The sequence below is a fragment of the Pan troglodytes genome, chromosome 23, assembly GCF_028858775.2.
Source record: "Pan troglodytes isolate AG18354 chromosome 23, NHGRI_mPanTro3-v2.0_pri, whole genome shotgun sequence".
In the NCBI taxonomy this organism is placed as follows: Eukaryota; Metazoa; Chordata; class Mammalia; order Primates; family Hominidae; genus Pan; species Pan troglodytes.
The window spans coordinates 49,177,465-49,194,528 of NC_086016.1; positions in this window are offsets into that span (position 1 = coordinate 49,177,465).

Below are 17,064 nucleotides of genomic sequence, written 5' to 3' on the forward strand. Positions count from 1 at the left end.
CTGGGATACACTTGCCTCGCCGTCACCCACACACTGAAACACCCTCCTTGCCCTGTGTTACTGAAACAAGGCCCTTCAAAGGGCCTCAGTTTCTCAGGGCAGCTTTCCAGGTGCGCCACACCCCTCTGAGTAACCCCGTCTGGGTGCCCCACCCTCAGGTACCCCACACCCCCCTGGGTGCCCCACCCTCGGGACCCTCCCTTGGCAGCACTTGGCTTTCCACTGCCTTGTGCTGTCCGCTGACGGGGTGTGGGGTGTGACCCTGTCGCCATGGGTGTGGGGTGTGCTCTTGTCCCCACGGGTGTGGGGTGTGCTCCTGTCCCCACGGGTGTGGGGTGTGCACTACCGACTGGGTGTGGGGTGTGCTCCTGTCCCCACGGGTGTGGGGTGTGCACTACTGACCAGGTGTGGGGTGTGCTCCTGTCCCCACGGGTGTGGGGTGTGCTTCTGTCCCTGCAGGTGTGGGGTGTGCTCCTGTCCCCGTGGGTGTGGGTTGTGCACTACTGACCAGGTGTGGGGTGTGCTCCAGTCCCCACGGGTGTGGGGTGTGCACTACTGACCGGGTATGAGGTGTGCTCCTGTCCCCACGGGTGTGGGGTGTGCTCCAGTCCCCACGGGTGTGGGGTGTGCACTACTGACCAGGTGTGGGGTGTGCTCCTGTCCCCGTAGGTGTGGGGTGTGCTCCTGTCCCCACGGGTGTGGGGTGTGCTCCAGTCCCCACGGGTGTGGGGTGTGCTCCTGTCCCCGTAGGTGTGGGGTGTGCTCCTGTCCCCACGGGTGGGCTGGTGGCTCCACAAAGTGGGAGTAGCCTCTTCACCTCTCCACAGTGACCCAGTGCGGAGCTGAGCCAGGCAGGGCTGCCTTCCTGAGCCCGGTGGCCCGGCACATGGGCTGACCTCACTGTTGCCTGGCTGTGGTCTGCAGGGTCGTAGGCTGCAGGACGGAGACCGGCTGTCCCCAGCAGCCACGAGGTGTTCAGCTCCTGACTCCAGGTCACAGCCCAGCAACTGCCATTCGCCTTCACGATTCCCCGGAGTTTGCAGCTCAGCAGTTGGCTCCTCGGGCCCAACTTGAGGTCTTCACAGCCTGTGCACACTCTGCTCCTGTGGGTGACCCGAGCCCAGGGGTCCTGAAATCAATCCCTGACCTGTGGTGGCTGCTGTCCCATGCACCTCACCCTGCCCGGTCCCAGGGAGAGGCTCGGCCTGCTGGCACCACTGCTGTGCCCTTGGCAAGGTCAGACGCGTCAGGGAGCATTGGGGTCCTGGGGAGTAGGAGATGGAGAGTCTCTGTGGTTTGTGCTTTTGGAAGAACTAGGAGGTGGGACGCTTCTGTGCCGTGTCACCGATGGATGGAAACAGGAGGAATCCTGTCTGTGTTCGAGCAGACCCACTCCGCTGAGGACTTGGGGACAGGCTGCAGAATGACACGCGCCATCGCAGGCTGCAGCACGCCAGCCTCCATGCCGTCCTCCAGAGCTGGAGGCTCCTCGTCAGCCCTGTGGCCCCAGTGATCTGCTCTCGGCCGCAGTCCTGGGAAGTTTGCCCGACACTCAGACCCCTCGGGGTGTGGACCTCCCTGGGGCCTTCCCAGCCCCTGTCCACCACACCGTTCCTCTCCTCTCTCAGCCCCAGCCCCTTGGCTTCCCTCTGGCTCTGCACTTTGCCCTGCGGGATTGCGGGCTGCTTGGGGTGGGCCCCACTCAGCTGTGAGGCCTTTCCACACCCACCCTGCAGCTCCTTGGCATGGAGGGTCCCCAGCACAGGATGGCCTCCACCCAGGAGCGCACACGGCCGCTTACATGGTCCTGTGTGAGCGACCCAGCCGTAGTCCATTTTGTTGACAAGATGAGGCTGGCTATTCTTTCTTTTTTTATTTTTTTATTTCTTGAGACAGGGTCTTGCTCTGTGGCCCAGGCTGGAGTGCAGTGGTGTGATCTCAGCTCACTGCAACCTCTGCCTCCTGGGTTCAAGTGATTCTAATGCCTCAGCCTCCTGAGCAGCTGGGATGACAGGTGCCTGCCATGACACCCAGCTAATTTTTTTAGTAGTTTTAGTAGAGACGGGGTTTCACCATGTTGGCCAGGCTGGTCTCGAACTCCTGACCTCAAGTGATCTGCCCACCTCGGCCTCCCAAAGTGCTGGGATTATAGGTGTGAGCCATCGTGCCCGGCCTGATTATTCTTTTAGGAAAAAAAATTATATTCAACTTCCAGATAAGTGGATGTAAATATAAAAATTACCCCCAAATACTCAAAAATACATGGCTATTTTTATCGTTGGGAATGGTAAAAGGCTTTCTTAGCATGATGCCAGTGGCAAAAACAAGATAGAAAAAGACTGATATATATCTGTAGTATGCGCTACCAAAGCAAATGGCAGGGACGACTAAGACCCAACCTTCATCACCAAAGACAAGTGTGAATGACACGCTGGTTCACCTAGGCAAGGTGGATTCAGATTCCTCAGCATGCGGAGTTTCTGGAAATTGATAAAAATGGGCACAGCACAGAAAATGGGCAGTTCACAAAAGTGGTGCAGGTGACCGATGAGAAGTTCACATCACCAATGGTTACAGAAATGAAAATCATTCACCAGCCACTTGCCCCCACCAGGGCTGGCTGCGTGACCTTGGGCTGTGTCTATGATCATCTGTTATGCAGCAATACAAAACAAATACCCTCTCTCTTTTAGTCTGTATTTTTTTCTGAATATTTTGCAGTGGTTTTTCGTTGTTGCTGTTTTTACATTTAAGCTGTGAAGTGGCAGACACAACACAAACCTAGCTCTCGGAGAATCATTACAAAGCAGACACCCCATGTGATAGGGTTTGGATGTATCCCCACCCAATTCTCATCTTGAATTGTAGCTCTTGTAATTCCCATGTATTGTGGAAGGGACCTGGTGGGAGATAATTGAATCATGGCGACGGGTTTCCCCACACTGTTCTCATGGTAGTGAATCAGTCTCACGAGATAGGATGGTTTTGTAAGGGGAAACCCCTTTCGCTTGGCCCTCATTCTCTCCTGCCGCCATCCGTGTAAGACATGACGTTGTGCCTCCTTGCCTTCTGCCATGATGGTGAGGCCTCCCCAGCCACCTGGAACTGTGAGTCTATTAAACCTCTCTTCTTTATAAATTACCCAGTCTCACGTATGTCTTTATTAACAGCATGAGAATGGTCTCATACACCATGTAACCACAACCCTGGCTGAGAAATAGAACATGACCCACACTGGATCTCCCTGTGTGCTCCCTCCTCCCAAACATGACACACCGCTGACTTCCAAACCATCCTTTAGTTCTGCTTATTTGTACACTTTTATTATATGAATGGAATTATACAATATATACTCTTGTGAACAACTCTTCCTGCTCAACTTTCTGTTTTTTGTTTTGTTTTGTTTTTGAGATGGAGTCTCGCTCTGTCGCCTAGGCTGGAGTGCAGTGGTGCAATCTGGGCTCACTGCAAGCTCTGCCTCCCAGGTTCATGCCATTCTTCTGCCTCAGCCTCCCGAGTAGCTGGGACTACAGGTGCCTGCCACCACGCCCGGCTATTTTTTTTGTATTTTTAGTAGAGACGGGGTTTCACCATGTTAGCCGGGATGGTCTCCATCTCCTGACCTCGTGATCCGCCCGCTTCGGCCTCCCAAAGTGCTGGGATTACAGGTGTGAGCCACCACGCCCGGCTTCAACTTTCTGTTTGTGCGAGTATCTGTGTGGTATTAAGTGTGGTTTCTTCTTTTCCATTGCTGTAAAGTTTTCCATGACATGGATAGATTGCAATTTGTCCCTTCTACTCCTGCTGGACATTTGGATTGTGTCCGGTTTGGGGCCGTTATAAACAGTGCCCCTCTGAATATCTGTGTGCCTGTCTCTCGGTGGACACGTTCCCCCCGTTCTGTGGTTTTCTTTCCCCTAGAAGCGGAATTGCAGAGCCATAGGGCATGCATCCTTCCCTCTAATAGATCATGAGAAATGATTTTACAAAGCACCTTTTCCAGCTTACATTTCCACTGGCAGGTCGATGGTTCTCGTTTCTCCACATCCTTGCCCACACTGGGTGTGGTCGGTCCTAGCCCTTCTCATGGGTGTGTTTGCATCTCTGGGTAATCGTCCTTCCCTGCTGCTCACAGAGCTGCATACATGGGCTGTCTCAAAACTCCCATTGTGGTGGAGCACCTGTTTCCTCCCTGCTGCAACCAAAAGAGACAGAAAGAGACTGACTTGGGATTTCTTGTGATGCTATGATCATAAGCATTTTCTCATATTATTACAATTCTTCAAAAATGTGATTTTAATGACTGCATAATATGCAGTTGCATGGATTCACATAATTTATTCCTTTATTATACATCAAGTTGCTGCTATTTTTTTTCCTCTAGCAAATGGTGCTGTGATAAATGTCTACATTTCTGGGTACTTTTTCCATAATAGATTTTTAGTAGTGGGATTCTTCAGTTATTGCCGAATACAGGAGTCAGCAAAATCACTGCCGCCCTCCCCACCCCACAGTGGCTTGCAACAGTGGCTGCAGGTCTGCTCATCTGGTTTTCTTTGGAATGTCTTAGAAAATATAAGTTTGAGAAATTATTTAGAAATTTAAAGATAACGTTGGAAATTGAGTGTGTAACTTCCAGGAGAGGGGAAAAAGAAAAGGAACAAAGTTGAGAAGGCAAGAAAAGAGGTAGGAAAAAAAAGCAAAGAAAAAGTATGATAAATACAAAGCATTAATTACCAGCGCCCAAGCAAGTTCAGCTATGATCATGATAGGTAATTTACGCTCACCTATTCAAAAGGAGATACATTATGCTTTTAAAAACTCCAAAAAAGCCAACAACATACTATTGATGAGAGATACATCAAGACTAAAAATTTTGTTTGAAATGGAGGGATGTAAAAAATATGGGGGAAATACTACCCGCCTCCCCAAATGTGGTTGGAATATCTGTATTCCCCCAAATCGCATTTGAAAAGCATTAACAAGGACAAAGAGACCTTTGTCTCATGACCGAGTGAAGTGCTGTGTCATATGACCAAAAGCGCTTCACTCAATCATGGACCCGCGTAGATATAACAACATAACCTAACCTCAGCATAAACAAGGCAAAAGTGGGTACAATGATGAGGAAATACTGACCTATCCACAAGTATAATGGGAAATTATAACTCATCTGCAGAAAATGATGGGCCAATGAGAAAAAGGTTTAAAAAGACAATCAAAATAATAAATACAGAAACAAAAGTTATTGGAGTAGAGAAGAAAACACAGATAATGGAATTGACTGAAAAAAACCCAAAAGTTTACTTTTAGACAAGACTAATAATGGAGGCTCGAGAGTAAGCATCTTTGGCTGTTCTGCAGTTGGTGTATCTCCAGCATTCAGAAACAGGACCTGTCTATAGTAGGAGCTGAATAATGTTTGTTGAATGACAAATAGATAAACTCCTAAGGATTAAAATCCAACTGTAATAATGAAGGGAGGTGAAACTGCAGATGCTGAAGATATTTTAAATATTACAAGCATCAAGAGAACCAAAATCAAGCCATAGAGTGGGAGAAAATAATTGCAAAAGACATACCTGATAAAGAACTGCTCTCTAAAATTTAAAAAGAACTCTTAACAATAAAAAACAAACAGCCCAACTTTAAAATGGGCAAAAGATCTGGACAACTCACCCAAGAAGATACCCAGATAGCAAATAAGCACACAAAAATATGCTTAGCATATTGCAAAATATGCTCAACAATGAAATACCACTACCCACAGAATGGCCAAAATCTGATAGAAGCAGGAGAGGCAGAGCAAGGTGGCAGAATAGAAATCTCCACCAATCAATTGTCCCCTCACACAAGGATGCCAAGTTAACAACTACCTACACAGAAAAAACAGCCTTCGTAAGAGCCAAAAATCAGACACACCCTAGACCAGAAGGGAATCCACTGCCCTGAAGGAAAGGACCCAGTCCTGTCAGCATTCATCACCTGCTAACCGAAGAGCCCTTGGGCCCTGAATAACCAGCAGTGATACCCAGGTACTATATCAAGGGCCGTGGTGAGCCTCTGAGACTTGCTGGCTTTAGGTACCAACACTGCTACAGGGAGTTAAAGCATCAAGTGAGCTCTTTGAGTCCCCAGTTCTAGGACTTGACTCTTGGATGGCATTTCTGGGCTTGACCTGTTCCAGAGGGGAGCCCACTGCCCTGAAGGCTTTAGGTGGCTCAGAACTGAGACAGAGACTGTGCATTTGGGAGAAAGTGAGGGAAGAGAACAAGAGTCTCTGCCTGGTAATCCAGAGAATTGTCCTGTGTCTTCTCCAAGACCATCAAGCTGGTACCTCTATAAGTCTGCAAGAACCACAGTGTTACTGGGGTTGGGGTGCTCCCTAAAAGAGAAATGACTTAGATCATAACACCCAAGTCCTTTCAAATAACTCGAAAGCCTTGCCAAGAAGGATGGCTACAAATAAGCTCAGACAGTGAAGACTACAACAAATGCGTAACACTTCGATACCCAGAAATCAAAGAACATCTGCTAGCATCAACACCATCCAGGAAAACATGACCCCACCAAGTGAACTAAATAAGGCACCAGGGACCAATCCTGGAGAAACAGATATGTCACCTTTCAGACAGAGAATTCAAAATAGCTAAATCGAGGAAACTCAAAGAAATTCAAGATAACATAAGGAATTCAGAATTCTATCAGATAAATTTAACAGCTTGAAATAATTAAAAAGTGATTAGCAGAAATTCTGGAGCTGAAAAATGCAATTGGCCTACTGAAAAATGCATCAGCTTCCTTTACTAGCAAAATGGTTCAAGCAGAAGAAAGAATTAGCTTGAAGACAGCCTGTTTAAAAATACACAGGAGGCCAGGGGCGGTGGCTCATGCCTGTAATCCCAGCACTCTGGGGAGGCCAAGGCAGGTGGATCACAAGGTCAGGAGTTCGAGACCAGCATGGCCAATAGGGTGAAACCCCACCTCTACTAAAAATACAAAAAAATTGGCTGGGCATGGTGGTGGGCACCTGTAGTCCCAGCTACTCGGGAGGCTGAGGCAGGAGAATTGCTGGAACTCAGGAGGTGGAGGTTGCAGTGAAGCCGAGATTGTGCGACTGCGCTCCAGCCTGGGCAGCAGAGCAAGACTCCATTTAAAAAAAAAAAAAAAAAAGCAGGAGACAAAAGAAAAAAGAATACAAAATAATGAAGCCTGCCTACACGATCTAGAAAATAGCCTCAAAAGGGCAAATCTAAGAGTTATTGACCTTACAGAGGAGGTAGAGAAAGAGATAAGGGTAGATAGAAGGTTTATTCAAAGGGATAATAACAGAGAAAAAGATCAATATCCAAGAACAGAAGGTTATAGAACACCAAGCAGGTTTAACCCAAAGATGATTACCTCAAGGCATTTAATAATCACACTTCCAAAGATCAAGGATAAAGGATCCTAAAAGCAACAAGAGAAAAGAAACAAATAACATAGAGTTGGGCTTTAATACGTCTGGCAGCAGACTTTTCGGTGGAAACCTTACAGGCCAGGAGAGAGAAGCATGACATATTTGAAGTGCTGAAGGAAAATAACTTTTACCCTAAAATAGTTTATCCAGCAAAAATATCCTTCAAACATGGAGGAGAAATGAAGACTTTCCTAGACAAACAAAACCTGAGGTATTTCATTAATGCCAGGACCACCCTACAAGAAATGCTAAAGGGAGTATTTCAACCAGAAAGAAAATTACATTGATGAGCAATAAATAGTCACCTGAAGGCAAAAAAACTTACTGGTAATAGTAAGTACACAGAAAAACACGACGTATTATGACAGTGTAACTGGGGTGTGTAGACTACTCTTACCCTAATAGAAAGAGTAAACAATGAACCAATAAAAAATTATAACTACAACAACTTTTCAAGACATAGTATGATAAGATATAAATAGAAACAACAAAAAGTTAAAAAGTGGGGGGATGAGGCCAGGTATGGTGGCTCACGCCTGTAATCCCAGCACTTTGGGAAGCCGAGGTGGGCAGATCATGAAGTCAGGAGTTCGAGACCAGCCTGGCCAACATGGTGAAAACCCGTCTCTACTAAAAATACAAAAACTAGCTGGGCGTGGTGGCGCATGCCTGTAATTCCAGCAACTCAGGAGGCTGAGGCAGGAGAATCACTTGAACCCGGGAGGCAGAGGTTGCAGTGAGCCGAGATCATGCCATCCATTACACTCTAGCCTCCAGCCTGGGTGACAGAGTGAGACGCCATCTAAAAAAAAAAAAAAAAAAAAATCTCTATTAACATAGCTAGAAGCTGTAATGAAAAGTCTTCTAGTAAAGAAAAGCCTGGGACCTCATTGCTTCACTGCTGAATTCTGCCAAACATTTAAAGAAGAACTAATACCACTCCTCCTCAAACTATTCCAAGAAATAGAGGAGGAGGTAATGTTTCCAAACTCAGATTTCTATGAGGCCCAGTATTACCCTGATACCAAAACAGACAAAGACATATCAAAAAGAAACCTACTGGACAATATATCAGATGAATATTGATGCAGAAGTCCTCACAAAATACTAGCAAACTGAATTCAGCAATACATTAGAAAGATCATTCATTATGACCAAATGTGATTTATCCCTGGGATGTAAGGCTGGTTCAACATATGCAAATCAATCAACATGGTACATCATATCCAAAGAATGAAGGATAAAGACCATATGATTATTTCATTTGATGCTGAAAAAGTATTTGATGAAATTCAACATCTTTCATAATCAAAATCTTCAAAAAAAAAACTGGATATGGAAGAAATATACTTCAACATAATAAAAGCCATATACTACAGACCCACAGCTAGTATCACACTGAATGGGGAACAACTGAAAGCCTTTCCTCTAAGATCTGGAACATGACAAGGATGCCCACTGTCACCACTGTTATTCAACATAGTATACTGAAGTCCTAGCTAGAGCAATCAGACAAGAGAAATATATAAAGAATATCCAAATTGGAAAGGAAGAAGTCAAATTATCCTTGTTTGTTGATGATATGATCTTATATTTGGAAGAACCTAAAGACTTCACAAGGAAACTATTAGAACTGGTAAACAAATTCAGTACAGTTGCAAGATACAAATCATCATACAAAAATCAATAGCATTTCTATATGCCAACAGCAAACAATGTGAAAAAGAAATTTAAAAAGTAATCTAATTTATCATGGCCACATAAAATTAAATACCTAGGAGTGAACTTAATCAAAGAAGTGAAAAATCTCTATAATGAAAACTATAAAATGCTGATGAAAGAAATTGAAGAGGACACCAAAAAATGAAAAAATATTCCATGTTCATGGATTGGAAGAATAAATATTGGTAAAATGTCCATACTACCCAAAGCAGTCTACAGATTCAATACAATCCCTATCAAAATACCAAAGACATTCTTCACAGAAATAGAAAAAACAATCCTAAAATTTATGTGGAACCACAGAGACCCAGAATAGCCAAAGCTAGCCTAAGTGAAAAGAACAAAACAGGAGGAATCACATTACCTGACTTCAAATTATACTATAGAGCTATAGTAACCAAAACAGCATGGTACAGGCATAAAAACAGACACATAGACCAATGGAACAGAACAGAGAACCCAGAAACAAATCCACACACCTACAGTGAAATCATTTTTGACAAAGGTGCCAAAAATACTGGGGAAAAGATAGTCTCTTCAATAAATGGTGCTGGGAAAGCTGGATCTCCATATACAGAAGAATGAAACTAGACCTGTATCTCTTGTCATATACAAAAATAAAAAAAAATACAATCTTAAATCTAAGACCTCAAACTATGAAACCACTACAGGAAAACACTGGGGAACATCTCCGGGACATTGGTCTGGGCAAAGATTTCTTGAGTAATACCCCACAAGCACAGACAACAAAAGCAAACATGGACAAATGAGATCACATTAGTTAAAAAGCTTCTGCACAGCAACCAACCAATAAAGTGAAGAAACGATCCACAGAATGGGGGAAAATATTTGCAAACTACTCCTCTGACAAGGGATTAATAACCAGAGTGTATAAGGAGCTGAAACAACTCTACAGGAAAAAAATCTAATGATCTGATCAAAAATGGGCAAAAGATTTGAATATACATTTCTCAAAAGAAGCCATACAAATGTCATACAGGCTTATGAAAAAGTGCTTAGCACCACTGATGTCAGAGAAACGCAAATCAAAACTATTAATACAATGAGATATCATCTTATCCCAGTTAAAATAGATTATATCCAAGGGACAGGCAATAACAAATGCTGGCAAGGATGTGGAGAAAAGGGAACCCTTGTACACTATTGGTAGGAATGTAATTAACTACAACCACTGTGGAGAACAGCTTGGAAGATCCTCAAAAAACTAAAAATTGAGCTACCATATGGTCCAGCAATCCCACTGATATATATATCATATATGTATCATATATATATCATATCATATATATATACATATATATGATATATATATGATATATATGATATATATGATATATATATGATATATATCATATATATGATATATATGATATATATATGATATATATCATATATATGATATATATGATATATATCATATATATCATATATATATGATATATATCATATATATCATATATATATCATATATATGATATATATATGATATATATCATATATATGATATATAATATATATCTATATATCATATATATGATATATATCATATATATATCTATATATCATATATATGATATATATCATATATATATCATATATATCATATATATCATATATATCATATCTATATATCATATATATCATATATATCATATATATCTATATATATCATATATATCATATATATCTATATATCATATATCATATATATCATATATACATATCATACATATATACCTATCATATATATCATATACATATCATATATATGATATATATATCATATACATATCATATATATCATATATATATCGTATACATATCATATATATGATATATGTATCGTATACATATCATATATGATATATATATCGTATACATATATATATCATATAGATATCATATAGATTATATACATATATATGATATATATGATATATCATATATATGATATACATGAATATCATATAGATGATATACATATATGATATATATGATATATCATATATATGATATATCATCTATATGATATACATGAATATCATATAGATGATATACATATATGATATATATGATATATCATATATATGATATACATATATGATATCTATGATATTCATATATATCATATATCATAGATATATGATATATATGATATATCATAGATATCATATATCATAGATATATCATAGATATCATATATCATATATATCATATATCATAGATATATCATATATATCATATATATCATAGATATCATATATATCATATATATCATATATATCATATTTATCATATATCATATATATTATCATATATATCATCATATATATCATCATATATATATCATAATATATATCATCATATATATCATATATATATCATCATATATATATCATATATATATCATCATATATATATCATATATATATCATCATATATATATCATATATATATCATCATATATATATCATATATATATCATCATATATATATCATATATATATCATCATATATATATCATATATATATCATCATATATATATCATATATATCATCATATATATATCATATATATATCATCATATATATATCATATATATCATCATATATATATCATATATATATCATCATATATATATCATATATATATCATCATATATATCATATATATATCATCATATATATCATATATATATCATCATATATATCATCATATATATATCATATATATATCATCATATATATATCATATATATATCATCATATATATATCATATATATATCATCATATATATATCATATATCATATATATCATATATAATCATATATATCTATATATAATCATATATATAGATATATATATATAATCTCCAAAAGAGGGGAAATCAGTGTATGGAAGAGGTATCAGCACTCCTGTTTATTGCAACACTGTTTACAATAGCCAAGATTTGGAAGCAATCCAAGTGTCTGTCCAACAGATGAATGGATAAATAAAATATGGTACGTATACACAATGGAGTACTATTCAGCCATAAAAAAGCATGAGATCCCGTCATTTACAACAACATGGATGGAACTGGAGGTCATTATGTTAAGTGAAATAATCCGGGAACAGAAAGACAAACGTTGCATGTTCTCACTTTTTTGTGGGATCTAAAAATCAAAACAGTTGAACTAGTGGACATAGAGAACAGATGGTTGATGACCAGAGGCTGGAAATGGTAGTGGAGGGTTGTGTGGGAAGGTGGGGATGGTAAATAGGTACAAAAAAATAGAAAGAATGAATAAGACCTACTATTTGATATCACAACATGGTGACTATAGTCAATAATAACAGCAATTGTATATTTTAAAATAATGTAATTGGATTGTTTGTAACTCAAAGGATAAATGCTTGAGGGGTGGACACCCCATTCTCCATGATGTGCTTAGTTCACATTACATGTCTGTATCAAAACATCTTATGTACCCCATAAATATATACACATATATACCCACAAAAATTTAAAAAATATTCACAGAATTAAAAATAGAATGGCCAAAATCCAAAACACCAACACCACCAAATACTGATGAGGCTGTGGAGCAACAGGAACTCTCACTCATTGCTGGTGGGAATGCAAAATGGTGCAGCCACTTTGGAAGACAGTTTGGCAGTTTCTTCTAAAGCTAATTGTATTCTTATCATATAATCCAGCAGTCATGCTTCTAGATATTTACCCAATTGAGTTGAAAATGTTCAAACACAGAAAACTACAAATGAATGTTTACTTATAATTGTCTGAACTTGGAAGCAACAAAAATGTCTTTCAAGAAGTGAATAAACAAACTATGATATACCCATGCAATGGCATATTCTTCAGTGATAAGAAAGAAATGAGCTGTGAAGCCATGAAAAGACATGAAGGGAATTTTAATGCATACAGCTAAGGGAAAGAAGCCAATCTGAAAAGGCTACACACGATGACTTCAAGTATATAACATTCTGGAAAAAGCAAAACCATGGAGACAGTAAATACATGAGTGGTTTCTAGGGCCTGGGGGTAGGGGGATGAATAGGCAGAGCGCAGAGGATTTTTAGGGCAGTGAAGCTGCTCTGTATGATTCTGTAATGGTGGATAATGGTATACATTTGTCCAAATCCATAGACTGCACAACAGCAAGACTGAACCTAATGCAAACTGTTGACCTTGGAAGATAGTGATGTGTCAGTGTTGGTCATCGATTGTGTCTGTGAAATGTGTCTATGGTTCAGGGCGCCGGCCTTGGAGGGGGCAGATGTGGGTGGGGTTAGGTGGGAACTACGTGTACTTTCTGATTTTTGTTATGAACCTGAGTGCCCTAAAAACTGTAGTCTATTAATTTTAAAAAATTATAAGTGCATCCTATGAGCAGCTTTGTACCTACGAATTTGAAATTCTGGCTGAAATGGGCAACTTTCTAGAAAAATACAGATGACAAATATTGACTCAAAAGGGAAATAAAAACCCTGAATAAATCACAAATCACTCCGTAACTTGAAAGGGCAGCCTCAGATCTCTCCTTTCCAAAGGCCCCATGCTCAGATGGTTTTATGTCACCTTTCCCAAACCCCAGGGATCAGAATTTAGGGCATAAAAGAATGCATGAGATTGGAGTCGCTGGCACAGTTGGGGTGGGCTCAAAGCCATGGCTGCATCTGACCAGCCTCAGGCCATGCCGGGGTCTTGCCTGAGTGGCTTGCTGGGACTTCATTGGACCATGAAGCTGGGTTTTGCTGCCTTGCTGTTGGCTTTTACCGCCTGTGGCCTGGGCAGGGGCTCCGGCCTCTCAAGAACTGCATACAGCCAGTGGTGGGGGCTTGAACCAAGGCATGTCTTGGGGGCTGGGCCTCAGAGCAGCTGCTGGCTGCCGCGTGACCTGGCCACATCCAGCAGAGGTGTGTGGGAGGTGGGGCTGGGGCAGTGGGGCCCAGACGCAGTCACAGAGAGGGTCATTGGCTGCTTGTATGATTTTAGGATATGGTTACATCACGTCTGCTGGCTGTGGGAGTCCACAGGGTTCCCAGGCCGCCTATGTACTGTCTGTCAATCCTCAGGCCAGCAAGGCTGGCAGGTGCAGGGCAGCCACATCCTGTCCTCGTGCTTTTGAACTGGATTCAGATCTAAGGAAGAAAACATGGGGGGACCCAACCAACCTCTCCTTCAGATCGTTCTGGTTAATTAAAAACCTGAGGCCGTGGCCTTAGAGTTCAGTGGCCCATACTGGCGGTGGATTTTATTTTAAAACAAATAAGGACAATGAGGTTGGGGGTGGTGCTTACAGTCAAGAGAATACGGCATCTGTTTACATGGAGACAGAAGCAGCTCAGCAAAGGTCTCCCCAAGCCCAAGGCCAGGAGGGAGCCTGAGGAGGAGGAGCTGGGCTTCCACGGAGCAATGGAAGCAGGGACCAGAGGGAGCAAGAGGTTCCCATGAGAGCCTGGATGCACCTAAACTGGAGAAGCCACCAGAGAAACACGGAAGGTGCCTCAGATGTGAGGCTACCAGAGAGCGCCCAGGAAAAGGGGGACCTGAGGCTGGGACCAGTGACGGCCAGCCAGAGACCTAACGGGACCGGGGAGGAAGGGACTCCTCCCTCAGGAGGGACAGAGGGGCGGCACACACTTCCAAGAGCCACCTCAGAGTCCAGGGACAGGTGGGTGAGTCCCAGCTTACAGATCTCTCTTATAGGCGACTCCCTGGGTGCGCTGCCTGGCTGCAATAGAGAAAAGTGGACACACTCTAAAGTCATTCCATAGGAAATTAACACAGTGTCAGGTGTTCCTTCGCGTGGCGGGGTGCGTGCGATGCCCGGTTAAGATGAGTAGGTTCATAAGGTCCTCATGTGGACACCAGTAACACCAGTAAGAAAGCAGTGGAGCATGGAGCAGGGCACTGTGACGGCCGCCGCCCCCTTGCTCACAGCCAGCCCCCCGCATGCTCACAGCCGGCACACAACCCCCTAGTGCTCACAGCTGACCCGCTGCCGTGTCAGCCGGGGAGGCATCCCCCACCATGCTCACAGCCAGCCAGAGGGTCTCCAGGACCTCACCGGGATGACCCCAGCCGCCCTAGCACCAGCGAGGAGGCACTATCCTTGTTCCCTTACAGAGGGAAAACCCAAGGCTCGGAGAAACCACAAAGCTGCCCAAAGAGACGCAGCCCCTCCTGGGGGCCGGGATGGGAACTCGGGCAGGGGCATCCACAGGCTCAGCCCCACAAGCTGCTGCTCCCCCGCCACATCAGCGACCCATGTGTATCATTTGTGGACATGTCTGTGAAGACGGAAAGCACAGGATGGAGAGAGGTGAGCCAGTCAGCATGACCGTGGGAAGGCGGGCGAGGTGGCGGGGAGGAGGGCAGCGGGAGCTGTGTTGTTTATTTATTACCTGATGTTGTATATGCATTTGAGCTAATTATATCTCTTAAATTTACATATTATACGTTCATATATTTGTATATTTTTGTATATATTTAAATAATTATATAACTTACATTTATACATATTAAGTTATACTTTCTTATAATCTCAGTGATTCAGATACAACCAGATGTATGTACAATACAACCAGATGTATGTACAATACAACCAGAGAGGTGTTAACGGGTTAATCCCGGGTTGTGGGTATGAGAGTGTTTGTTAAATTATTCATTTTCTTTTCAGTAATTTTTAATTGATTTTTTTCAAAAAAAGACTTGGCCTGGCCCTTGGGAGCCGGAGTCTGTGGCTTGTTGGGCCAAGGGGCGAGGGGCCAGGAGGGCTGGTAGCCACCTGTGCTGCACAGAGGTGGGGGGATGGCACAGCAGCCTCGGCCGCTGTGTCCCAAAGTTTGCCTCTCTTTCCTGGAGGGAAGCCGCGTGGCTGTGGCATAAGCCCCGCCCCGCCCCATCTGGCTGTCCCTGCGTGGGGCCTGGCCTGGAGAAGCTAAGAGGCCTGCTTGGGAAGGAGCCAGGGGGCAGGTGCTGCCCTCCCCAGGAGCCCTCCCCACCCAGCGCCCACACCCTCCCCCTGGCCGTCTCTCTTAACCCGTTCCATTTTCTTCAAGGTATGACTGTCACCTACAAGGATCCCGTTTTGTTGACTAGTCTAGGGTCCTCTCTCCACTAGGCCACCAACTCCACGAAACAGGACCGTGTCTTTCTTGTCCATTCCTGTCCCAGCATCTAGAACAGGGCTGGACATGTGGCTGGGCCCGTTGCGGGTCCTTGACAACATTTGAGAGGTGAAGGAATGAGCTCCAGATAGACCAGGGAGCTCGGCCCAGGGCTTTGCACCGAGGGAGGCCGGGCGGACCCACATGACCTGTTTTCTGCACCTGGCTTTATTCCATTGCAGTGACCCTGGGGCAGCTTGATGGTTCCTTCATCCTCATCTGTGGAGGCTGAAGGCCCAGGGATATCCCTCCAGCTCTTGTCTTGGTGATCAGCTGGGCAGGAGAGATTTTATCCAGCAGGTGGCACGACGAGGCTGGCCTGGCACCGTGGAGGGTGATTGGTTGGTCATTTAACTCCACAAGCATTTATTGGACACCTGCTGTCTTCCAGGCATGGATCTGTGGAGTGACTGATGGCCCCTGGGGTGGGGATTATGGTTCCACTCTGGTGTCAAAGAGCAGAGTAGGACATTGGAGGTCACCTGCCCATGAGTGAGGACGCTGGTGTCAGGGCCCACACCTCTCCACCAAGTCAGCGGCTGCTAGGTGGGTGTGGCCGGGGCTTCACAGCAGTGAGGGTGGCCCAGCCTCGCTCTTCCTGGTGACAACCAGCAGAAGGTCATCTCTCCTCCCCACACCAGGTCAGAGTCTCTTAGTAAACTTGGTGACCACCATCCTCACGCA